The sequence below is a fragment of the Ochotona curzoniae genome, unplaced genomic scaffold (assembly GCF_017591425.1).
Source record: "Ochotona curzoniae isolate NIBS_2020 unplaced genomic scaffold, NIBS_Ocur_1.0 scaffold_2453, whole genome shotgun sequence".
Taxonomy (NCBI): Eukaryota; Metazoa; Chordata; class Mammalia; order Lagomorpha; family Ochotonidae; genus Ochotona; species Ochotona curzoniae.
The window spans coordinates 27,565,070-27,592,004 of NW_024467094.1; positions in this window are offsets into that span (position 1 = coordinate 27,565,070).

Consider the following 26,935-nt stretch of genomic DNA (forward strand, 5'->3'; position numbering starts at 1 on the left):
ATGGACCATCTTCTGCTGCCCCTTTCAGGCCATTATCAGGGAGCTGGAAGGAAAATAGAGCAGCTGGGATCCAAACTGGTACCCAAAAGGGACACCAGCATTGCACATGGTGGCACAATGCTAGCTGCTGCTGCTGCTGCTGCTGCTGCTGCTGCTGCTGCTGCTTTTTTAAAATTTCATGGTGTGGTATTTTTATTTATTTAAAAGATTGACTTACAGAGAAAGAAGGAGAGCAAGTAAGTAAGTTTTCATGCACTGGTTGACTCCCAGGTGACTGCAACAGCCAAAACTGGGCTGAGCTGAAGTTAGGAGTCAGGGATTTGATCCAGGTCTCCCGTGTGGGTGCAGAAACCCAAGAACTTGGGACATCTTCTGCTTTCCCAGGTGCGCTAGCAGGGAGCTGAATCAGAAGTGGAGCAGCCAGGACTTGATCTGTCATTCATATAGGATGCCAGTCCTGCTGCTCTATGATGCGAGTCCCTGGAATTTGTTTTTGAGTGTAGGATGAAATAGGAAAGGAAGATAATTTAATAGATATTCCCAGTCATTCTATCTCTGTTGTTGTAAACTGACCAGTTCTGTCTCAAAATTGAGTCGGGATCAGGTTCTTATAAAGGCAGGAGTCTTTATTCACTGGCTGGCAGGCTGTTTCATACCTCCATGAGTGGGAGAGGGGAACACACCACATGGAAAGAGGGTCCCTGTAGCACCACAAGTGGAAGAGGGGAGCAGGCTCTGTTAGGGGCTTTTAAACTCATGCTGGTATGAAAACACTGTCCAATCAACTAAGCTAACACAGGTGCAATGTGATGAAGGGGAAACTGTCAGGAATTGTTGTCTTTTCCAGGTCTGGCACTCTTTCCTCCCGGAGTTGTAAAAGACCCGTGTTTTGGCCTGGGCTAACAGGGGAAACTTAATGGCTGAGTGCTAGCCTGAGGATAAGGGGAAGGTCCACCACCTGCAAGCCAACTGCCTGACACCACTAGGAGAAACAATAACACAGTTGATTAAACTATCCAATGGGCAAGTGTTTATATGGACAAGAGTTACATGCCGTTTGGTACTGAGAAACAACAAGAAAGCATGGCTTACAGAAGCCAGTTTTTTTTAAATTTATTTATTTATTAGTTTTTTTATTTGTTATTAACATTGTATTATGTGATACAGATTTATAAGCACTGGGGAGTCCTCCCACCCCTCTCACACCCCTCCTCCCATAGTGGATTGCTCCACCTTGCTGCATAACCGCGGTTCAAGTCCAGTTGAAATTCCTTCACTGCAAGCATATACCTAACATAAAGTCCAGCGTCTTATTGTCCGGATAAGTTCAGTGGCCTCTTGGGAAGGCCTTCTCTGGTCTGAAGGTAGGGCTAACAGAGTAAAGTTCCGGTCAGTTAAAACCCCCAACAAAACATCAGCGTCAATATACAATGTTATGGGATTAATTGGCATAGTATTGAGTGAACAATATGTTAAAAAAAAAAAAGTTCAATTCTTCAAAACATCTGGGTTTCGACAGTATCAGTGACAGGTTCAAAAAGTAACAATCAACCAAGCATAAATTACAGGTTAAATCAAGGCAAATATTAGATGTCTGACATAATATTGAGTAGACAATATGTTAAAATTACATGTAAGTTCTTGACTGCCTTCTACAACTATTTCAATGTCACCTCCTCAATTGAGGTGTGCAACGATTTTGGGGGGTGTTGCAGAGAAATCTCTCATACCTTGCTGATGGGTACTTGTTCTTTATGTTCCATCTAATAGTACATGTGTGAGTCCTTGATGACCTATCTTTATTGTTCTTTGGTTATCTCATCCTATGAGTGTGTGTGTGTGTGTGTGTGTGTGTGTGTGTGTGAAGGGGGGCAGGGGGGTTAGGAGGAACCTTGTTGGTCATTATAGGGGGTGGAGGCCCAGAGCTGGAACTAGGTAAGGACTGGAGAAGATTCCTCCCCCATTGTCCCGCCAGAAGTTTATTGATCTTCTGATTCTGATGACCAATCGTGGTTCCTGGCTGTTGTTACAGAAGCCAGTTTTGCAGTTAGTCAAGTTTTTAAGCAGACGGTAGATATCTTTCCACATATGTGTCCCTAACTGAACGCTTGTTTTTCTGTTCACCCTGAGACTGATGTAGATTTAGCAGGCCTGACAGAATGACACCATTTAAAATTTTTGGGTTGTCACAGTATATATTTATAGTTTATTATTATTTTTAAAGATTTGCTTATTTTACTGGAAAGGCAGATATACTGAGAGAAGGAGAAAGAGAGAGAAAGATCTTTCATCTGGTGGTTCACTCTCCAGATGGCCACCATGACTGGAGCTAGGTCGATCTGAAACCAGGAACCAGGAGCTTCTTCCAGGTCTCCCACATGGGTGCAGGATTCCAAGGTTTTGGGCCGTCCTCTGCTGTTTTTCCAGACCATTAACAAGGACCTGGATGAAATGTGGAGCTGCCGGGATGCAAACTGGCATTTGTAAGGGGATGATTAGCCAATTGAGTTATCGCACTGAACCCTCTAATTTACTGCTTTTAATTAATTAATTTAAAATGTTTATATTTAAAAGTCAGCGATGCACAGGCAGAAAATCTTCCATTCATTGTTTCACCCCCAAAAGCCCACAGAGCAAGGCTAGACAGAGCCTGGAGCCTGGAACTTAATCTTGGTCTTCCACGAGAGTGGGAGAGACCTAAGAACTACAGCCGTCACTTGCTGTCTCCCAGGGTGCACGTTAGCAGGAGGCAGAGCTGGGACTCAAAGCAATGGGACTCAAAATGATACGCTTCAATGCAGAATGTGATCTGCGTGTCCTAAACCGCATGTACCACTGCACCAAACAGCTGTCCACCTAACTTCACTTGATTACTCAGAAAATAACCAAGTTATTGTTGCGGTGTGCTGTGCACAGTTCAACTTTTTCATAGGCAGTGCACAGTTTATTGTTCCCCCTGACCTCTCATCATGCTTCCTTAGAACTGCTATCCTGTTTTTTTTCCCTCTCCTATAGAAAGCTTTGGAAATGCACCACAGTTGCTCAGGATGTCAGGGTGGGAAAGCATTCTTTATTTTTTTTTAAGGAAATAGATATTTTTATTGGAAAGTCAGATATACAGAGAGGAGGACAGACAGACAGGAAGATCTTCTGTCTGCTGGTTCACTCCCCAAGCAGACGCAATGGTCGGAGCTGAGCCAATCAGAAGCCCGAAGCCAGGAACTTCTTCTGGGTCTCCCTCTTGGGTGCAGAATCCCAAGGCCACAAGCAGGGAGCTGGGTGGGAAACGGGACCATCGGGATACAAACCAGCGCCCATGCGGGATGCTGGAAGGTGTGTAAGGCAAGGACTTTAGCCATTAGGCTGCTGTGCCAGGCCCTGGGAAAACATTCTTCAGTTGCAAGTAAGTTGCTTGTATGGCACATCCTTCCTCAGAAGAAGCCTTATCCTCATAATCTTAGTTGGCACTGATATTTTCGGAGGTGGAGGTGCCAAATGGAGTGCAGCCATGACTCAGCCCCAGAGGGCACAGCGGCCCTGCGGCCACGACTTCAGGCTGTGCCTCCCAGCCTCTTCCCAGGCCCTGTCTGGTTGCTGTAATCTGGTTTAAAATGCCTTCTGGGGCACCACCAGAATCCACAGGCAGCTCAGTATTGGATCCACAGGTCCCTGCTCGACCGAATGCTCTGACTTCTGCCCAGAGAGGCACATGAGGTTTCCCAATGTGACCCCTGGTGAAGATGAAAGACTTAAAGACAGTTTCCGTATAAGAAAACATTGAGGCACTGTGTGTACTGGCCAGTGGGCGAGAGGGGGGCTGAGGCAGGATCAGAAGTAGCAGATGGCCATGGTGGCTGAGTGCCAAGTCATCAGGGTCCTTCCGAGGACCTTCGGATTCTCATGTCACAGTCCATTGGCTCAGTAGTGCAGTGTGCAGCAGTAGCCACTAATGAGGAACCCGATGGGGGCATTGAAGCTCCAAGGAAAAGATCAGGAACTCAGGTGCAAGCAGAAGGACCTGAAAGAACTGATCTGGAGTGTCCACAGGAGACAGGCATCTTCTGCTGCTTCCCCCAGGCCACTAGCAGGCAGTTGGCTCAGAAGCAGGGTAGCTGGGTCTTCTACCAGTGCCCATGTGGGATGCCAGTGTTGCAAGCAGCCAGCAACTTTATCTGATAAACCACAACACCAGCCCGTGACTGCCTTTTTAAGAACAAAAGAAGCTGTGGACAATAGGAAATACCAAATTGTTGGGCTAGCATTGTGGTTTAGCAGGTAAAGTGATGATGCCAGATTCCATTATGGGTGTCCATTTGTGTCCTGGCTGCTCCGCTTTTGATCCAGCTCCCTGCTAATGGCCTGGGAAAGCAATAGACGATGACTCAAGTGCCTGGTTACCCATAGTGAGGACCCAGAAGAGGCTCTGGGCTCTTGGCCTCTGAATCCATTCAGGGAGTGAACTACAGGAAGATGTGTGTGTATGTGTGTGTGTCTAACTTTCTGTTACTCTTTCAAAAAAAATCACTGAAAAAAAATAATAAATGCCAAATTGCACTGAACATAGTAAAGGTAATCATTGCATTATCAGTAGCTGAAAATCAAGTAGAGGAGAGATTTAAGCCTTTTCCATCCTTTATATTGTTTAAGAAAGTGTACAAGAGTTACAAAACAAAATGTATTTCTAACAACGTGTTGAAGAACAAACACATGGATGTTTACTTTTTGGGGTGTTGGGAGAAGTCTAAGATCATACCAGTATAGGCTCTTTGTTGTTGTTTCTCATTTGTCTTTAAGATATTTATCTGCTGCTGCCTAGAACATCTATGTCCTACATGGCAATGCTGATTTGCACTCCGGCTTTTCCACTTCTTTAGCTCCCTGCTCATGAACTTCCTGGGAAGCAACAGATGACGGCCTGTGACCTGGGCTTTCTCTCTCTTTTTTAAAGATTTATTTATTGCTATTGGAAAGGCAGATATGCAGAGAGAAGGAGAGTCAGAGAGGAAGAGCTGACCAGAGCTGAGCTGATCCAAAACCAAGAGTATGGAGCTTCTTCCAGGTCTCCCACGCAGGTACAGGGGCCGAAGGCTTTGGATCGTCGTCTACTTTCCCAGGCCACAAGCAGGGAGCTGGATGGGAAGTGGAGCAGCTAGGACATGAATCAGCAGCATATGGGATTCTGATGCTTGCAAGACACGGATTTAGCCACTAGGCTATCCTGCTGGGTCCCTGCCTTTTCTTTGATGACTGTTCCCTCAGCCACCCCCCACACCGCACTGCCCTGCCCCCGCATCTTTTCTGTTCTCTGCAGCATTCCTGTTATCCCAGGTATCAGCCCCTGCCTCTTTCCTCTCCCTCTTTTTATTATTTTCCTCACGGCCTTGTCAGTGTTGCCTCCCTCGATGCCATGTCTGCTATTTTCAACTGGCCCCTTGCAGTTCCTGCCTCCTGCACTTCCTGTTCTCAACCACCTGCCTCTGCCCAGAGGTTTTTCTCCCTCTTAGATCTTTTCCAGAGCCGCATGGAACCCTATCGAGATTTTGAATCAGAGACTTTAAAAAAACCCGATGCGGCAGGGGAAAATCACCCCCAACCCTCACTGCCCCCCAGGTGGAAGGCGATTTCTTTAGGAACTGTGGGGGCAGGATCTCTCTAGCTGCAGAGCCTTCCCCCAGCTTCTAAGGGTTTCCCCCCAGCTCACTCTCCCAAGGAAAAGCTGAGCCTGCATGGGATGGTGGCTGGCTTAGAGCTGGCTTAGACTATTGAGTTCCCTGGTTCCTCACCTCTCGTTTTTTTTTTTTTTAAACCAAGGATGAGATTGGGCCATGGTGTTACAGAAGGGGCCACCTCTGGACTGCTCTTTGCCTTGCAATAAATGGTATGGCCCTGCAGGAGGCAGTGTGTTCTCAGGGCTGGTCCAAGTCAGGAGTCGGCCACAGGGAATGCATTTGTTTCAGGAGTCAAAGCTGCCACTTCCAATTCCCTTGGGCAGGGATAAACCAGCTGCCTAACTCAAATGACCTATTTCTCAAATGGCCCTGGATTTAGGAGGGGGAGAAGGGGATCTCATTGGCTGTTTAGGGAGTGGAGCACGGCTGAGTCATGTTCAGCAGGACAGGGTAGGGAGGTGGGGGATTGGTTAGTGGGGCTCCCGCCTGTCTCAGGGGCAGATTCAGGACCGTAGGAATCAGGGGAAATGGACAGGAGACACAGCACGAAACAGCCTTTTAGGCAACTGTGCTGCCCAGGACAGGCAGAAGACATCAGGAGCCGGCAGCCAGTGCTTGGAGATTTTATATATATATATATTTAATTTAAAAATATTTTATTTATCTAAGCATTTACATCTTTTGTTGTTGTTGTTGTTGGGCCTGGAGTGATGGCCTAGAGCCTTACCTTGCACACAGAAATCCCATATGGGTGTTCTGGGTTCATGTCCCAGCTGCTCCACTTATCATCAAATTCCATGTTTGTGGCCTGGCAAAGCAGTCGAGGATAACTCAAAGCCTTGGGATCCTGCAAGCATGTGGGAGACCAAGAACAAGCTCCTGGCACCGGATTGGCTCAGCTTTAGCCATTGCCACCGCTTGGGGCGTGAACCTGCGGGCAGCTCTTTCCCTCTCTGTATATCTGCCTCTCCAAATAAAACAAACACATCTTTAAAATAGATAGATATAATTTATTTAAAGGCAGAGAAATATACACGCAGGGATGGAGGAGAGATTCTTCATCTGTTACCTCACTCTCAAATGGCTGCAACAGCCCAGAACTCAATCTGAATCTCTTACCTGAATGGCAGGAACCCAAGTCCTTGAACCATCTCCTGCTGCCTCCCTGGGTGCACATCAGCGTGAGGCTGGACCAAGAGGCAGAGCTGGGACTGGGAGCAGGTACTCAATGCAAGGGGCAGACATCTTAAGCAGGATCTTGACCTCTTGCACCAAATGCCTGCCATGGAGGTTTATTAGTTTCTGATTCACTAGAAGACAGAACACTGTGACTAGGTCACCAGGAGGCTTCAGAGGAATGCTTGTGTGCGTCACAGGGCCTCTGGCTGCCCTGCCCAACATGACTTACCTAGTATCCATAGTGTTTGTGGGAAGGTCTGCAATTGCAGGAATATAAAGGTGAGGGACAGATTAGGGGTGCATCTTTGCCCTAACATCCCTCAAGCTACCTGATCGCTTATGCTGGCCCAATGAGGAAGGGAGGTTGCCTGAGGCCGCCAGCATCCCCTACCGCTCAGCTATGCCAGCTGTTGGCTCCAGTGGCACAACGTGGCTGAAATTCCTCAGGTTTCTTTGCTGGGCAGGGCTGGTTTCCAGAGCTGTTGAAGTCTTCCCTCTTCCCTAGTAGCCATTCCTGGGGGTGGAAGTGAGTGTTGAAGGAACAGGAAGGGGAGACTGAGGAAAGTATAGCTGTGTCTAACCCCTCCACCTGTGAGGCAATCCTGACCCCATGTTAGACCATGATGTCTTCCCCAACACTTGAAAACAATATTGGACAAAGGGGTTCAGGCCCTGGGCACAAACACCCCTTCAGCTTCCCATTGTAATTCAAAGGCCTGTCTTCCTGGAACCTCCGGGCAGAGCTGACCCAATGTTTCCCCACTTTTCCGCTTTTGATTTCTGATTGCAAAGTGCTTGAAGAGTCCTCTTGTATGCTTTAACACGGAAGTAGCTGTAGTTAATCAGGCCTCCAGAGGCTGCTCCGTTAGGGGCTTGTGTAGGATGGCCACGGCTGTGCTGACTTCTCTGCTGGGCTCAGGTGATTCTGACTGCAGCCAAAATGCCGGGTGGAGGCCTGACTTCCGTGGAGTACACACAAGTTCCCACTTGTCCCTCCTTGGGAGGGACCTGCTAGGAAGTCACCCGCCATGCTGTGGCCTGGGGCAACTGATACTCTGCCTGCCTGTGTTCACTGGCTCATGTTGACATATAAATGGCCCTAGGACTGCAGCTTTAGCTTCTCAGGATGCATTTCAGTGGACTGTGCGTGCCCTCTGTGTGTGTGTGTGTGTGTGTGTGTGTGTGTGTGTTACTCACTTATAGATCAGGACAGCTGAGGTCTGCGAATGCACGCTAAGACCTGACCCCTTGTTCACTTTGACTGAAAACAAACAGCCTAGGACTTGGCCAGGCTGACTACCAGTCAGCATTGTGACCTGATGCCTCATGCTCTCCGCGTAGTGGCCTTCGATCCTAAGTGACCACCATTAGGATGAGACCAAAGGCTGGGAATTCCATCTGGGTGGGTGGGGACAAAAGACTCCTGAAGAGGGTTGACAGTGCATGCTGGGCCCATTTCTGTGGAGCAGTGATCAGGGAAGCTGTTCCCGACTTGGCTGGTACTGGGTAGGTGCTGCTCAGTGCCTGCAGGCTTTTCCCATTCGTGATAACATAGCCTCCTCTGCACCTGCAGGCTACAGAGGCCAGGGAGATGGGGGCAGAGAGTAGGGAGACAGAGCCAAGAGTGCCCCTTCTTTTACCTCTTTTTTTTTTAAACATTAATTTTTATTACAAAGGCAGATATACACCCACTGGTTCACTCACCAAGTGGCCACAATAGTCGAAGCTGAGCCAATCCGAAGCCAGGAGCATCTTCCTGGTCTCCTACACAGATACGGGGCCACTAGACTTTGGGCCACCCACTACTGCTTTCCCAGAACACAAGCACGGAACTGGATGGGAAATGGAGGAGGTAAATATGAACTCAGAGCACCTGTATGGGATCCTGGTGTGTGCAAGGCAAGGATTTTAGCTACTAGGCTATCGCACCAGGGAGAGGGGTGCCCTCACATATTTTCACATCAGGCTTTGAACACTGGAGTGGGAGGTCCCCCTAGGGACCCTGGCATTGTTCTTCCCGTGGAAGCATTCTCTGCCCTCCTCAGGGCCAAGTGTATGGGGTCACAGGGCAGAAGTTCCTTTGAAGCTGTCACCCACACAGCCAGCCACGTGGTTTTCCTTCCTATGTCAGATGGTTCTAGGCCCCCTTATCCTCCACTCCAGGCTGCAGCTGTGGAGTAACCTGAGGGGTGTGGATCCAGCAGGAGGCAGTTGGGTACCTGCCCATGCAGGTCCCACACCCCTAGAGGCTCCCAGCCTGTGAGGCTGAGAGGTGGTGGGACTTGGGAGGTAATTAGGTCATGATGCAGCTAAGGGAGCTGTAGTTTGTATAGGAGTCCCACATCAGTCCTGGAAGCTGGCTCGCTCGCTTGGTCTTCGGCTTCCCCCCTGCTTACAGTGATTGCTCTAGCGTATCTCCCATCATAACACCATCCACCATGAGGTCTGAACCCGAAGCTGGGCCCATTGGACGTTCAAGAGCTAAATACAGCTTTTTTCTGTGATAGACTTTCCAGCTTCTAGTGTTTGGTTTGAGTAGCAGAAAACAGGCTAGGATAGGCACTCCACGTCAGCTGCTATGAAGGTTCATGCGTGTGTTGTTCATCTGAGCAGCTTAAGGGACGCTCAGAGAGCTGTGAAACGTTATTCCTGGCCATGTCTGGGTGAACGTTTCTGCTGGAAGTGATCAGTGTTGGAGGGAGTAGACTGAGGAAAGAGGGTTGGTGCTCACCAACGTGGGCAGCCGTTAGGGTCTCCATTTAGGGCCTCAACAGTGTGAACAGCTGGAAGGGGGAGCATTCTCTCTCCTCTCCTTGGCCTTGGGGAGTGACACTCCTACTTCTTGGGGCTGTGGCCTTTGGGTTCACACCATCAGGTCCCCTGGGTCTCAGCATTCATATGTGGCCTTCACTGCATCCCTGGCTCTGTGCCACTCCAACTTGTGGGCAGCAGGTGGTAGTGTTGCACAGTGTGAGAGAGATCACACCGGACCCAAGTGGGGGATGTTAGGAGCAGTCTTTATTTCCCAAGCTTGGTGACAGCAGCTCCCGCTAAACTCCCGGAGCCACTGCTCCGAGCAGTGGAAGTCGGGGGTTTTAAGCTCTCATCCTCCAATCAGAGTGAGAGTCACACAGTACAAACAGAGTTTTAGACAGGAAAGGAGTTACCAGAGCCCAAAGTTTTCCTATAGTTAACTAACCTAGCATAGCACAACAGGAAGCAGGAGGGGCTAGGTGTGCTTTTTAGGCCTTCAAGTAACTTGATTGGTGAGAGAGGAGGTAGGAATGGTGCGGTGTGGAAATTCCGTTTCCATGCCCCGTCTGCTGTCAATTAACCTGACAAGTGGGTGTGAGCCATCAGTGGCTGTGCCCCATTATAGTAGGACCTTTTGCCAGCTGCGGTCATTGCACAGGCAAAGTCCTTGACAGATCATCCCTCCTCACATTCTCTCTTTTTATTTTTATTTGTTTATTTTTTATTTGGAAATCAGATATACAGAGAGGAGAGACAGAAAGATCTTGCATCTGCTGATTCACTTCCCTAGTGGCCATAATGGCCAGAGTTATGCCAATCAGAAGCGAGGAGCCCAGAGTCTCTTCCCAATCTCCAGCCTGGGTGTAGGTCCCAAGACTCTGGGCCGTCCTCAGCTGCTTTCCCAGGCCACAAGCAGGGAGCTGGATGGGAAGTGGGGCAGCGGGACATGAACCTGCTCTCATATGGGATGCCTAGCCTTGTAGGTAGAGGATTAGCCAGTTGAGTCATCATGCTGGCCCTATGGGTGGCATTCTTTTAGCTGCTGGATGAAGTCTTGCCTGAAGTCCCATCTCAGTTACAGCTGTACAATTGCCTGCACACTGTAGGCAAATTCTCTTCCTTGTGAAAACCATGTAATCCGGGTCTTCTGCTGTTGAATGAAACCTTGCCTGAAACCACATTTCATTGCACTTCGGACAAGCATGCTGGACAATGCCTGGTTAGGTGCACCATTAAGACCCGCCTCCCTGCCCACTCCCAAGCACAAACATTAGAACCTTATTGACTTTTTGAAAAATCAGAAGTTAGGATCAAGTGTATGAATTAGAAAATTTGCTAGTACAAATTTTATGTATAAATTAATGCTTTTGGGGGGCATCTATTGTTCCCTGAATATGGAGTGAAATTACTTGCGGATGTCTTTACAAGCTTGAAATGCAGTCTAATTGACGCTTGTTTGAGCACTTCATCAATACTTAATTTTGTATCATTTCTTGAGCTAATTTATTGGCACATTTTCAGCATTCCACCAAGATACTGAACATAAATCACATTAATAATGAATGGCACAAGAACTTGCTCTATTTTCTTCCCGGGCTATCCTTTCAAGATACTTTTCCGTGACGGCGAGTGCCAAGTGTACTATTGAAGATAAGCCGTTCTTAATGTCCGCTTCAGCAAGCAACAGGAAACAGATGTGATTTTAATTAGAGTCGCGTCCTAGGTTTTGACACAATGTTTTCTGGTGTTAAGTCTGGTGAAGCCTACCATTTTCTGAAGTGTTTTCAGCCAGGAGGAAACAAGACCTGCTCAGACAAGTTCAAATTCAGGAATTGAGATCAAACTGCCTGAGCCAGTTTAGCCCAGAAAGCGAACCCTGGGGCAGGCCTGCTGGTGTGACAAGGAACTCAACTAACTTTTCTTTCTTTCTTTCTTTCTTTCTTTCTTTCTTTCTTTCTTTCTTTCTTTCTTTCTTTCTTTCTTTCTTTCTTTCTTTCTTTCTTTCTTTCTTTCTTTCTTTCTTTCTTTCTTTCTTTCTTTCTTTCTTTCTTTCCTTCCTTCCTTCCTTCCTTCCTTCCTTCCTTCCTTCCTTCCTTCCTTCCTTCCTTCTTTCCTTCCTTCCTTCCTTCCTTCCTTCCTTTCTCTCTCTCTTTCTCTTTCTCATGCTCTCTCTCTTTTTTTTTTTTTTAAGATTTACTTATTTGACAACTAGACTTATAGAGAGGGAAAGCCATAGAGAGATTCTATCTGCTGGATCACCCCACAACTGGCTGCAAAAGCCATGGTTAAGCCAGATTGAAGCCAGGAGTTTCTTGTGGGTCTTAACGCATGGACAGCAGGGGCCCAACACCTGGGCCACCATCAGCTGCCTTTCCCAGAATTAGTAGAGAGCTGGATTGGAAGTGGAAGAGTCAGGACATGAAACGGTGCCCATATGAGATGCAACAGTTGCAGGTAGTAACTTTATGTGTACAATGCCAGCACCAGGGAACTCAATTTTTCAAGCAACTAATGTTTCTGTTGCTTGAAATGCCACATCTAATGCCCCACCCACCACCAAAAACACAGCATAGGGCCTGGCACAGTAGCCTAGTGGCTAAAGTCCTTGCCTTGCAAATACCGGGATCCCATTTGGATGTGTGCCAGATTCCTGTCCCAGCTGCTCTACACCGTGATTCTTCCCCCTGGCCCTCCCAGGTCAGAGTCTCTTGATTGACATCCAGCAGAGGGTCCTGGGGAAATGAAAATAACAACAACAACAAAACATTAGAGGGTGTGTGTGTATGTGTGTGTGTTCTGTTCGTGGTGCTTCTTCTCTACATCCCATTTGCACTTCCAAGAGGACCCTAGGCAGGTTAGCTAGTAGTTCTGTGCACCCCAGTCTTTTGGTAGCTGTAACCCTTCCTTGTGGGGCAGGTGCACCCCCACTCCCTGCTGTGGAGTTGCTGCCAGGCCCAGCACCCTCCCCACTTCTCTTGCAGGGTGTCCCTGCTCTCCTGTTCTGCCAGTTGCTGCCTTCCTGTCCCCTCAGCCCTGGAGTTTGTGGAGGGCCCAGTGGCTCCCTGAAGCCCGGAGGAGTGACTCCCACAGCCTCACTGGCTGCTCGACCTGCTCTCTCCAAGGACATCTTGCTCAGCCTGGCAGCACTGTCCTCGAGGCCTTGCTGGCTCCATGGGCTCCCCACACTCGCTTCTAAATGTGTACCTTCCATCTGGTGGCTGATTCACACCCGGCCTCAGTCACAGGTGTCGAGCCAGGTGCCCTTGACATTTTGGGAAATGAAAATGATGCACCCGAGTATGGTAAATGCCTGTTCCATTTCCATAAGAAATAGGATGGAGGTGCTGGGAGTCCCCCTGCCATGATGTCGCCTCACCTAGGGCTGTGTTCCGCTAGGCAGCTCCCAGATATATGCTCCTCTGCCCTCCCTGGATGTGGCATGGGCCACATTTATTTATTATTTATTTTTAGGGGCCAGTGCTGTGGCTCAACAGGTTAATCATCTACCTTGCATGTGCCGGGATCCTGTACAGTCATGATTCATGTCCCAGCTACTCCACTTCCCATTCAGCTCCCTGCTTATGGCCTGGGAAAGCATTGGAGACGGCCCAAGTCCTTGGGACCCTGCACCCACATGGGAGATTTGGAAGAAGCTGCTGGCTCCTGGCTCAGCTCTGGCTGTTGCGGCCATTTGGGGCATAAACCAGCAGATGGAAGATTTTTTTCCTCTCTGTCTCTCCTTTTCTCTGGAAATTACAATCTGCCTTTTCAATAAAAATGAATAAATCTTTTTCATTGTTATTGGAGAGGAAGAGTTATGAGAGAGAGAGAGGGCTGAGCTGATCTGAAGCCAGGAGCTTCTTCCTGTACATGGGTACTGGGTGCACACACCCTGCCCAGGCTGTACCCCCTCTTCAGCATAGGTGTATGTTGATTGCATACCTGCCTAGGTGCGCATCCCTGTGTATGGGTCTCAGGTTTCCCCAGCTTGCACAATTGCAGAAACTATGGGAAATCTTGATATTTTTTTCATCAGCAAGAGCAGTGGGGCTCAACCAGGGTGACTTGACTCCCAGGGGACATTTGTCAATGTCTAGAGATTTCTGAAAAAAAAATTAAATTATTTATTTGGGATGCAGAGGGAGAGGGAGAGAACCAACACACAGACACAGCTCCATCCACAGGTTTGCTCACTATATACCTGCATCAGCTGGGAATAGGCTGGGCCAGTGCCAGGAACCTGGAGCTCAATCCAGGTCTCCCACACAGAAGGCAGGAGCTCAGCTGCTACAGCCATTACAGTGGCTTCTGCCCTGGGTCTCCACTAGCAGGAAGCTGGCCAAGATTTGAGCCAGGAGCTTGATAGGGTTGAAGGTGTCTTAGCCACCGCACCAGGCACTGTTGGTGGTCCTGCAAGGTGGAGTAGTGAGGGGCTCCAGCCATCTCCTGGGTAGAGGCCAGGGCTACTGCACAGAGCAGGTCCCCTAATGCATGGGGCAGCCTCTAACCGCTGGTCTACAAAGTGAGCAATGCCCAGGGGCAAAAGCCCTGAGTTAACATGAGGTCACTTTGGACTTTGGCATCAACCCTTTGTCAGACTTCTTGTCTGTTCCAGGGCTGGGACTTACTGCATGCTGCCTGGGATAGGGGCTCCTAGACCAAGCCCCAGCCTCTCTCTGTCCTCTCCCTCGTTTGTCCCTAATGACAAGAGCTATGGTCTACCAGATGCCCATGTTTCTGGGTTTCCTTTAAGATCTAGGCAGTAACTCTTAATCTTTGACCTTTCGCTTGAGAGTGGGGTACCCACAGGAACATGGGGCTTAGCTCCTGTAACCCTTGTATCTGAAGTGCCAGGCCCTGCCCCATGCTGCCTGGCACACACAGACTGAGAGGGGCGAGTACCTGGCTGGGGGCTGCAGTATGAGGAAATCTGTGGTTGTGCTGTAGCTTAGCCATGGTCTCCTCCAACTGTGGGACTTATAGATCTGACATTTTGACCATCAGCTGCCTAACTCCCACCTTTCTTGTCCAAAGCAGGGGAGAGAGATGGATGCTGTGGCACAGCACATTTAAGTTATCTGAGAGGCTGGCATCCCATAGGAGAACAGGTATGAGTCCCAGATGCTCCACTTCCAATCCAGCTCCCTGCTGATGCTCCTGAGAGAGCAATGAAGGATGGCCCAAGTGCCCCTGCCACTCATGTGGCGTGACAGTCCGAAAATTCAAAATGGCGTCAGTTTTGTTAGGCCCGCTAAGTCTACATCAGTCTCGGGGTGAATAGAAAAGCAAGCATTCAGTTAGGGACACATATGTGGAACCAAAATATTAGCAAGACATCTACTGTCTACTTAAAAACTTGGCAAACTGCAAAACCGGCCTGTGTAAACCATGCTTGTGTGCTCACTTCACCTCCTTGCTACCAAGCAGGATGTAGCTCTTAGTCCATATAAACACTTGCCCATTGGGTAGTTTAAAGTACCTGGCTACGCTTGTCCATTGGATAGTTGAAAGTGCAGATACTTCCACTAATTAACTTCTAAGAAGTGTTAGGAGGTCGATCAGAGAACACACCAGACACAGAGATGTTACAGTTTAGACAGTCATGATAACATGATCAACTGTGTTATTGTTTCTCCTAGTGGTGTCAGGCAGTTGGCTTGCAGGTGGTGGACCTTCCCCTTATCCTCAGGCTAGCACTCAGCCATTAAGTTTCCCCTGTTAGCCCAGGCCAAAACATGGGTCTTTTACAACTCCGGGAGGAAAGAGTGTCAGACCTGGAAAAGACAAAAATTCCTAACAGTTTCCCCTTCATCACATTGCACCCGTGTTAGCTTAGTTGATTGGATAGTTTTTTCATGCCAGTGCTTCTTAAAGGCCCTTCACAACAGTCTGTCAGTGCTGCTCCCCTCTTCCTCTTGTGGTGCTATGGGGACAGACTGCTGGCAGATGACTAAAGCCTCTGAGCTTCTAAGAGTCTGCCTCCTACTTGGTTTTTTTTTTTTGGATAGAATTGGTCAACTCACAACAGTGGGGGATCTGAAGAGAGTTCCTGGCTCCTAATTTCAGCCTGGCCCTGCCCAGCCCAGTGCTTTGCAGCTGTTTGGGGAGCGTAGCAGCTTTCATCTTTGCCTTCTGGGCTGCTGCCCTGCCCTGATGGCTGGATGGGAGAGGAGCAGGGGGCTGCTCTGGAAGCAGGTGCTGGAAGAACAGAGGTCCCAAGTAGGGGGATGGGAGTGAGAGCAGGCCACCAGGATGGGTCGGAGCTCTGAGGGTGGCACTTGCTAACGGATAAACTTAGGCACAAAAGCAGTCATAGGCTTATTGTTCATGTATGATTTATAAGAGTTGGGTGTCACCGATTCGAATTGGGTGGGGTGGGGTAGGGTTCAGAGCTCCACTGGGTAGGGGGCAGCAGGACAGTCTCCTTTAAGATGTTGATGTGAGCAAGACAGAAAAAAAAGATTTGGTTGGTTAAAGTGGGAAGTCCCTTTTGTTATCGCCAGTCAAAATTAGGCCAGGCTGCTCTGTATTGGAGAGTCAATTCAGCAGCTGTGCAAGGGAACAGGTTTCTTCAGGAAACTGTGGTTCTTGGGGGAAGACCTCTTTGGTCCCAAATATGCTCTTTCCAATTTTCAAGTCAATAGGAGGACTTTTTAAAAAGGAAAAAAAAAGGAGGAGTTGGGGGCCAGACTGCAGACTGTAGGTTAGGCTGCTCCCTGCAACGCCAGCTTCCTGTAAGAGCACCAGTTCTGGTCCAGCTCCATGAACTGTGCCTGGGAAAGCAGCAGAAGGCAGTCCAAGTGCCTGGGGCCTCTGTGCATGTGTGGGAAATCCAGATGGAGTTCCAGGTTCCTGACATCAGCTTGGCCCAGCACTGGCCGTCGTGGCCACTTGGGGGAGTAAACCAGTAGAGGGAAGATCTGTGCCTCTTTCTTTTCTTTCTCTCTCTCTCTTTCCCCTTCTCTCTGTTGTAACTCTGTTTCAAATAATAAAGAAATCATTAAAACAAAAAAGAAGGAAAAGGAAAAAGGAAGATGTATTAGGTACAGTAACATGTAGAAGTTGGCTAATGGGACCTGGTGCGGGAACCTAGCGGCTAAAGTCATCGCCTTGCACACGCTGGCCATATGGGTGCCAGTTCATATCTTCCTGCTCCCATCCAAGTACTAACCAGGCCCGACCCTGCTTAGCTTCCGAGATCAGACGAGATCGGGCGCGTTCAGGGTGATATGGCCGTAGACATATTCTTCCTGCTCCACTTCCCATTCAACTCCATGCTGGTGACCTGGGAAAGAGGATGGCCCAAAGCCTTAGGACCCCACACCCACGTGGGAGACCCGGAAGAAGCTCCTGGCTTCCATCTTAGAGTCTCCGTTTGCCCAGATTTTTGCTGCCAACACATCGATTTGTTGTGATTGATTTGTTCTGTCATCCATCCTTTTTTGTGGTACCAGGTATCCTTTGCAGGTTCCGATGGACTGCCATATCCTCCATGTGCACCTGGGTAGGCTGTCCACTGTTCCGTCTGAGCCTCTGAGGAGGCTCAGCTTTGACACATGCACACCATGGTCAGACCCTGGAACCTGCACTTCTCTTTATGGATGGGGTTCTGAGTCTGGCAGTTCGATTGGGGAGATCCCCAAAGAAACTTCATCTGAAGTGATCCCAGACTTGATTTTTGTGTGTACATTCCAGTACAGGGTCTGACACAGTCTGTTGTGCCAAACAGCTTATGCATATGCTGGTGGTTGCAATTGCTGGGTTAGTTTTCCAGTCCTGTCTTCCACACAAACCAGTGGGTGTTGCAGTCTAGCCTGATTCTGCCCAGCACACACTCGGCCCTCACACAATCCAGTGGGAGGCTGCAGCCTAGTTGGGGCGACCTGCAGTAACCCCCACTAGGCCCGCCCCTTGCCCTGGCTCCTGTGCCTGCCGGTTTGTACAGCAGACTAGACCAGTCTGCCCCACATCCCATTCAGCTTAATGGGCATTGAAGCCTAGTTCGACCCAACCAGTCTCACTATTGAGCCCACACACTTGCTGACAGATACCGTTCTGTCTAGTCATCGCTACCCCAGTCCTGGTTTTCATGTTTTCCAGTGGGAGTGGTAACCCAAGAGGGAGGTACCCACTATTTCCCTACTGGGCCACTCCCACTCCTGGAACATGCACTCTCCAGGTGGTTCTGCAGTTTAACTTGACAGAATTAGTTCCCAATGCTAGCCTCTGTGAGATGATGCTGCCCAACCAACCCGCACCCACTCTGATTTATGCTTACACCAGTAGGAACAGTCAGCCCAGCCTGGATATCCCCTGATCTAGCTCACATGAGGCCCATAGGTGCTGTAGCCCTGCCCAGTCTGGTCTGCCCCATCCCAACTCATGCTCTCCAGTGGGAGTGGCTGTCCAGCAGGGGAGCCTTCCACATTCTCCCTACCGCCTTTGTCCCCTCCGTCCGATGATTCACTCCCCAAGTGAGTGCAATGGCCGATGCTATGCCGATCCGAAGCCAGGAGCCTCTTCCGGGTCTCCCACACTGGTGCAGGGTCCCAAGGTGTTGGGCCATCTTCCACTGCTTTCCCAGGCCACAAGCAGGGAGCTGGATGGGAAGTGGGGCCGCCGGGATTAGAACCGGCACACTTATGGTATCTCGGAGCATTCAAGGTGAGGACTTTAGCTGCTAGGTCACTGCGCCAGGCCAAAAAAGATTTTTTTTATTAGTGTATTTATTTGAAAGGCAGAATTAAGACAGAAGAGGAGATACACAGAATCTTTATTTGACTTTCAGATAAAACAAATAAATCTTGGTTCTGGCATTATGGTGTAGTAGGCTAAGCCTGTCTGAGGCATTTCATATGGGTGCCAGTTACTGTCCCAGCTACTCCACTTGCCATTCCACTCCCTGCTTGTGGCCTGGGAAAGCAATGGAAGATGGCTCATATCCTTCAGTCATTGCACCCATGTGAGAGACCTGGAAGAAGTTCCTGGCTTTGAACTGGCCCAGCTCTAATTGTGGTCGTCTGGGGAGTGAACCAGTGAATGGGTTTTGTTTCTCCTCTCTCTGTCACCCACTTTTCACAATAAAGACAAACTTTGGGCCTGGTGCAACAGCATAGTGTTTGAAGTCCTTGCCTTGCATGCCTGGAATCCCATATGGGTGCTGGTTCTAATCCTGGCAGCCCTGCTTCTCATCCAGCTTCATGCTTGTGGCCTGGGAAAGCAGTCGAGGGCGACCCAAAGCTTTGGGACCCTGTACCGCTTGGGAGACCTGGAAGAGGCTCTGGGTTCCTGGCTTCGGATTGGCTCAGGTCCAGCTATTGCAGCCTCTTAGGGAGTGAATCATTGGATGGAAAATCTTCCTCTCTCTCTTTCCTCTCTGCATATCTGAGTTTGCAATAAAAATATAAATAAATCTTTTTTAAAAAAGAAATAAACCGGGCCCGGCGCGGTGGCGCAAGTGGTTAAAGGTCCTCGCCTTGCACGCCCGGGATCCCATATGGGCGCCGGTTCTAATCCCGGCAGCCCCGCTTCCCTTCCAGCTCCCTGCCTGTGGCCTGGGAAAACAGTCGAGGACAGCCCAAGGCTTTGGGAACCTGCACCCGCATGGGAGACCCGGAAGAGGCTCCTGGCTTCGGATCGGCATGGTATCGGCCCGTTGCGCTCACTTGGGGAGTGAATCATCGGATGGAAGATCTTCCTCTCTGTCTCTCCTCTCTGTATATCCGCCTTTCCAATGAAAAAATAATAAAAATAAATCTTTAAAAAAAAAAAAAAAAAAAAAAGAAATAAACCTTTTAAAATTCTAAAACACAAGCAAAAACTAGTGTGAAAAAAATAATAACAAAAGGAAGGACGGGAAGGTGAGAACCTGGCTTTATATTATTATGCCTGTAGAGAGGAAAGTAAAAATCCCCCAAATGAGGAGACAGAAGACAGCATGAGTTAACTGCGGAGTGCAGCGTGACACGTTGAAAGGGAGAGACAGAGAATCTTCCCTCTACTGGTTCACTCTCTAAATCGCTGCGAGAGCCAGGACTGGGTCAGGCTGGAGCCAGGAACCAGGGACTTCTGAGTCTACTATGTACATGTAGGGACCCAAGCACTTGGGCTATTCCAGTTCCAGAGACAGAGAAAGGGAAAGAGAGAGAACCAGAGAGGAAGAGAGAGAGAGAAAGAGAGAGAGAGAGAGAGAGAGAGAGAATCTTCCATGTGCTGGTTCACTCCCCAAATGGGTCTGAGTTAGGCTGAAACCTGTAATCAGGGGCAAGCGCAATCTGGCCTGCAGGAGGTGCAGACATGGGGGGATAGGGGCTACCTCCTTTTGCAGCAAACCCCTCCTGGAGGAGGGGGCCCTGGACTGGAGGAGATGGGAGAAGGAGTGTGATCTTCGGTTGGCAATGAACACCTGTGACTGCTCGCTGGGGAGCTGTGAGATTCCCTCAAGCACCCAGTGTCTGTGTGGGTGTGAATTTGCAGATCAACTCTCTCCCCGGCTGAGAACAGGACTTACTTGGCCAGGAATGCCATTCCTGTGGAGGAGCTAGAAGTCCCTCAGTGAGGGCGCAGCTCCAAGCTCGGAGATAAATCACAAACTGTTGAATGGGGCAACCACTAGCAGTTCTCGGCATGTGAGCACGGGGTCATTGGTTAACCTGGACTGACCAATTTTCAATGCCATGACATGGGGTTTACCTCATGTTGTCTGCACTTCTTGGATGGTATTCTTTGCAGAAAATTCATGCATCTTCTTGCACTATGAGTCTTAACTGGAAGACCCTAGAAGTATGACCTTGCAGTCATGCATTTGTTTTAGCTAGTAGGCCTTTATATTTTAGAGTGGCTTTAACTTTATAGAATCATTAAATGGAGAGACCAGTATTATGGCAGAGTAGGCTAAGCTACTAATTGCAATGCTAGCATCCTGGATGGGTGTGTGTTCAAGTTTTGGCTGCTTTCTTGTGATCCAGTTCCCTGTTATTAAAGCACCTGATTAAGCAGCAGAAGACGGCCCCTGCACTCATGTGGGAGACCCAGATGTAGCTCCTGGCTTCTGGCTTCAGCTTCCCTGTAGCCTTGCAACCCATAGATTTTCCTCAGAGGTAATATTTTGTCCCATTCAAAAAAATATATTGATTTAGATGGGAGTTTTGGGGGGGCGGGAATCCCAATTGACCACAGAATTCCAAAATTCAAAAAAATATATAACTAGATATATATATATATACATATATATATAAAACATATTGATTTATTTGAAAGGTAAAGTTACAGACAGAGGGCGACACAGGATTTTTCCTTTACTGATTCACTCTCCAAAAGGCTGTGATGGGCTGGGCTGGACCGTCTGAGTCCTGGAGCCCCTTCCAGATCTCCCACTCGGGCCATCCTCTACTGCTTTTCAAGGTGCATTAGGGGAGCCGGATCTGAAGTGGAGCAGCCAGGCTCTGGTACCTCCATGGGACACCCATGTCATCTGAGGCAGTGTTGTAATCTGCTGTGCCAGAGTGTGGGCTCCAGTGTTCATTCTTAACTGCCACCATTGTAGACCTTGTACTCCAGCTCTGTTGGTACAAGGCAGCCAGCTGCCCGCCCTTGGTCTGTGGCCAAATCAGGTCTGCTACAGCTAAAACTGTCCCCCTCCAGCAGGGCGAGGACACTGCTCCCGTGATGCACCTGCTCCCCAGGGAGGCCCTTCCTCTGTGGGATCAAAGTCCCAGCTAGCCCACTGTTCCCCAAAGCTTGAGCATGTTGGGGTTTCAATCTTACCCCATGGGTGCTTACTTGTTGTGATAGGTAAATGCGTCAAAGTATGAGGCAGGAGGCAAGATTGGGGACATGAACCATGGCCAAAATATTTACGGTTCTATAGAATAAAAAAAAAAATTTCAAAAGCAGAGAGAGAGAGAGAGAGAGAGAGAGAGAGATCTTCCCTTGGAAATCTAACAATTTCTTCCACAGCTGTGGCTGGGCTGACGCCAGGCGCGCAGTCTGTGTCTCCCCTGTAGGGAGGCCCCTGTAGGAATGGGGCCTGAATACTTGGCCCTTCACCTGCTGCCTGGCAGGGTGAGTATCAGCAGGAAGCTGGCTCACAAGCGGAGCTGGGACCTGGATCCGGAGTACCTGTTATGGGATGCGGCGGTCACCAGCAGTGTCTTACCTACCTCACAGAATGCCCACTCTACACCTGCTGTCAATGTTTTGGGGGTGTAGGCCTGGCAGAGGAACTGCTGGCTCCCCTAGCCATGCTGTTTCCTCAGGTTGAGGAAGCTGGAAGGATTTGGCGGCCCTACGCGATGGGGTCCAGCCTCTTTGCCCTACCCTCACCCCGGCTCCTCATCCTGAGTCCTCCTCTGTCAGGTTCCCATGATGCACCTGCTGGGCTGGGCTGATTTCTCTCCTGCCCTGCAGGCTGGGAGCCCCAGGTGGGCAGAGTCTGCCCTTATCGTGTCTATGGGCGCAGTGTCAGCACTGTGCCTGGCACCCTCAGCGCCAAGCCACGCTGAACGCTGTCTCCAAGCCTCTCTGGAAGGAGGTAAAGATGCAGGGAAAAGAGATAGGGCCGTCAAAAGCTAGAGCAAGGGGCTGGCATGTGAGGCAGTGGCTTAAGTCTCAGGCATCCCATAGCAGAACATCGTTCGAGTCCCAGTGACTCCACTTTCGGTCCCACTCCCTGCTAATGTGCCTGGAAAAGCAGTGAAGGATGGCTCAAGTGCTTGAGTCCTCACATCCAAGTGAGAAACTCAGAGGAAGCTCCTGGCTCCCAGCTTTGGCCCGGCCCAGACCTCACATTTGAGGGCATTTGATGAGTGAACCAGCAAACCAAATATCACTTTCTCCCTCTCACTTTCTGTCACTTTGCCTTTAAGATCAACATAATATCTTAAAAAAAAAAAAGTCATGGAAAACAAACTGGAGCCAGGAGAAGTACGCCCACAGTCCAAGGTCATAGCACCTGAAAGACAGATGCCCTGCCAGGCACTCACAAGGAGCCAGGCAGTGGGACTCTGGCCAGCAAACGGCCATGTGGTAGTGCAGTGGGCATTCTGCCAAGATCTGCCATTGCCCAGTAGCTCTGAGCCATAACCTGACCCACACTGTAGGACAGACTGTGGCCAAAGCACAGGCTCTGGGACCCCATCACAGTGCAGCAGCCAGCCACTCACGCCACCTACCCACAAGCACTAAATGAGCATTTACGTGTGACACATCCTTACCAACAGCTGAAGTTTTGGAATGGGGCAGCCCGAGAGAGAGAATGCATCGTGTGTTCCTCCCTAGAATGGCGAACTTGGCTGGGAGAATGACCTAAACTGTTGTTTATCGAAATAGGAACTTAATGACTTGGTGGTAAAGAAGAGGAGTGAACCCTTGGGGATCCCCTGGCAGCAAATGGGCGTTCCTGGGTGTGGATGGAGGTGGGGTATAATGTACATAAAGCAGGTAGAGATGTTTGCTAAAGGAAGAAACTGACTCAAGCTGTATCCATGGGTGTGTGATGTATTGCTATGTTGTAGATTACCTCAAAACCTGACCATTTCAGACAGCGAGTCTGGGCCATCACCAAGGCTTCTGGGTTTCAGGCAGGCAGACGGGGGATGTGACATAGGCTCGCTGTGTTCCCGGAAGAAGTGAATCACGAGACTGTCTGATCATCAACTGACTGTTGGATCACTGATTCCTTTTTGAGTGCTGCCTCTGACTTCTGACTCGAGTTGCCTGCTAATGCACACCCTGGGAGCCAGCAGTGCCAGCCCAAGTCCCTGCCACCCACGTGCTCCCAGCTCCAGGCTCTGTGTGGGCATCTTAACCTGCTGGGCCGAAAGCCCACCCTCCGACTTGCTTTTCCTCTGGGGGTTGACACTGGGTTTGGAAATCAGCTATTCATGTCGCCTCGCTTGCCTCTTCACGAGAGGAGCCCTGCTGGCCCGGCCACAGGTCACAGCTGCCGGTGGGAACTCTGCACTTCCCACTTCTGCGGGTCCGCCTCTCTGTGTTGCAATCCCTCACACCGCCAGGAGATGGCAGTGGAGGACAAGGAGTCCCAGAGGTCAGCTTTCCACCCACGCTGGGGAGACAGGTGGGTATTTGTAAATGCCTGGGAGGGTCCTTTGAATTTGTTAGAAGACAAACTGTGACGATTCATACTGGCATTTTTACTCGTTTAGGACTTGGATGCCATTTCCCCCACATCCCCAAGAAGAGTGAAAGCATTCATTATGCTAGTATCCAGGATTGAGAAAAAGATCAGAGACCCACAGGTGATAGTCAGCTGTGTCCAGGCAATTAAGGTCAAAGGAAAGGCTAGATGAACATTCAGGGTAGAAGAGGGGACAGTGGCCCCAGTGATCCTGAGTCTTGGTCTAGCTGGGGAGAAGGTATTTTCCTGCCCCGTGCTCAAGCCCTTGTCCCTAGTATTACCCTGTTTTACACATAAGGAAGCAGCCGCCACCAGGCTGGCCTATGGTCATTGTGGCTCACAGGCACCTGCTGCCAGGAGCCTTTCTCTGATCCCCCTCCACCTCCCCTGGGTGGCAGAGCTTCTGTGCTCTGGCCCAGCCTCCCATTCACAGAGAGGGGAGTATGTTGGTTCTGTTTTGCTTGGAATGGACTCACTGGTCGATGGCTTCAGGGCAGCTGTAGACCCTGGCCACACATGGGCTAACTCTGAACCAAGTGGAAGACTGAGGAAAGCCTCAATTCCTTGAGCCCCAGAGCAACCTGGCCCAGTCCCCTTGATTTTTCCAATAGTTTCCATCCCTCTGGCTCCTCAGTCCTTTTCCAGCTCTGGTCACTGTGCCAGGTGTGTCTGTGCCTTTGGCTTCGGATCCCACCACATCTGCCTGCCCACCGATGCTTCCTCGGCCCACACAAGGTTTATTTCACCTCATGCTGTTTGTGGCTCAAGTGACTTTCACTCTGCCCCTGGCTCCCATCTTCCTTCCTCTTTTGCATTTTTTTTTAAACATTAAACGATTTTTTTTTTTTGAAAGGCAGATTTACAGAGAGAAGGAGATACAGAGAGAAAGATCTTCCATCTGGTGGTTTATTCCCCAGCAGCAGGAGCTGATTCGATCTGAAGTCAGGAGCTTCTTCCAGGCCTCACATGCAGGTGCAGGGTCCCAAGACGTTGGGCCGTTCTCTACTGCTTTCCCAGGCCACAAACAGGGAGCTGGATGGGAAGTGGAGCAGCCAGGGTACAAACCGGTACCCATCTGGAATCCTGACATGTACAAGGCAAGGACTTTAGCCACTAGGCTGCCGTGCTGGGCCGGTTCTCAGGTTTTTGTCACGGCACTTGAGAAGCCTGGGTTGCTTTCACACTCAGGTGTCTATTGTCTGGCTGTCTATTGTCTTGAGGACAGGCCCTGCCAAGGCAGCGTTCTTGGTCCCTTTGGTTCATAACTGTATCCACAGGGGCTAAAACAGTGTCAGCCACACATCAGGAATATAATAATGAACAAATGCTTGCATGAGCTACCTGGTGGTCCCACCTGGGAGGGGAATCCCACCCGTGGGCACCTGAAATGCACGTGAAATTTGTGTTTGTGTTATGTGGGGCACATGTCAGCCAAGGCAAGCACAGAGCTGCAAGGGGAGGGAGGGTTTTGTGGGTGGTGTTGTTGCTTGTTATTGTCAAGATTTATGGTACTGATTCTAGTCCTGGCTGCTCCACTTCTGATCCAACTCTTTGCTTATGACCTGAAAAAGCAGTAGAGGATAGTTCAAGTCCATGGGCCCCTGCACCACTCTGGGAGACACAGAAGAAGCGCCTGACTGACTTCATATTGGCCCAGCTCTGGGCATCATGCCCTTTTGTGGAGTGAACCAGAAGATGGAAGATCTCTGTGTGTCTATCCTTCTCTCTCTAACTCTTCCATTCAAATAAAAAATAATAAATCAAAATTACAGAGTGAGGAAGGGAGACATACACGGAGAACGAGAGAGAGAAATCTTCTATCCATTGGTTCACTTCGAAAATGGACACAACAACCAGGACTGAGCAAGGCTGAAAGCGGAGTTTCTTCTGGAGGTTCCATGTGGGTTCCAGGGCCCAAGCGCTTAGATCTTCCACTGCTTTCCCAGGAGCTGAGTTGGAAGTGGATTGAACCAGCACTGGGATGCCAACATCACAGGTGGTAACTTCAACGCTGGCCCCTTCATCTTGTAGTTGGAAAAGTCACTTGATATGATTTGTCTTCTTCGGATTGCTTTATGACCCAGCATGCTCTCCCCTGAAAATAACCCACTAGCACTTGGGAAGAGCACATTTGGGAAGGGCCATTTGGGTTCACATGTTAATTCAAACCTGCTCTTTCCTTGTGGGTTTTCTGTCTGGGTGATCCAGCCGTCTCTGAGAGGGAGTGACTGAAGTTCCCTCCTATCATCATATTGCCATCTACCTTTCCCTTCTGATCCATTAATATTTGCTTTCTGTGTTTAGATGCTGTGATGTTAGGTGCATATGTATTTATAACCGCTACACCCTGTTGATGCATTGGCCCTTTTGTGAATAATGACCTTTGTTGCTTCTTTTTAAGGTTTTTGCCTTGAAAACTGCTTTTTCAGACGCAAACATAGCTATCTCTGCTGTGCTTCAGTTTTTTACGCTCCGCTCTGTGTTCAGTCTGGGCATGTCCTTGAGTGACGTAAGCCTGTTGGGGGCAGCAGGCAGCTGAGTCTTTTTACAATTCCATTCAGTCTTGCTTTCACTAGGATAAAAGATTTTCCTCCAGAAAGTCGCTTGTACCCTGAACCTCTGCTCCGAGTGTGTCTGGGCTCTGGACTCCTCTGGTGAAACCTACAGGGCCCCTCCCCAAAAGAATGCCCAAATGCCCTTCTCCTGCACTCAAAAGGCCAGTGTCAAGATGAAAGGCGAGAGTTTCCAGCTGCTGATTCACTCCAGTGTGCTTCCCCATACCCCCAATGCATTTTAGATGCATGAAAGAGGTATGGGGGTTGTGTGTGGTGGTTAAACCAGATGTGGGTTTGCCAGGCCCATATCTCACAGTAGAGTATCTGGGTTTGAGTCCCAGCTCCATTTCTGATTTTGACTTAATGCTACGCAGTTCTCTGGGAGGTAGCAGGTGACAACTCGAGGGTTTGTGTCCCTGGCACCCATCACGGAGACCCAGGTTGAATTCCCACTCCTGGCATTGACCTGGCCCAACCCTGTCTGTTGCTTACCTTTGGGAAGTAAACTAGCAAACGGCAAATTTTAGGGACCCAGCATGATGATTCAATGGCGAACTCCTCACATTGCATGTACCAGGATCTCATATGGATACCAGTTTGTTTCCCAGCTACTCTGCTCCCCACCCAGCTCCCTGCTTACG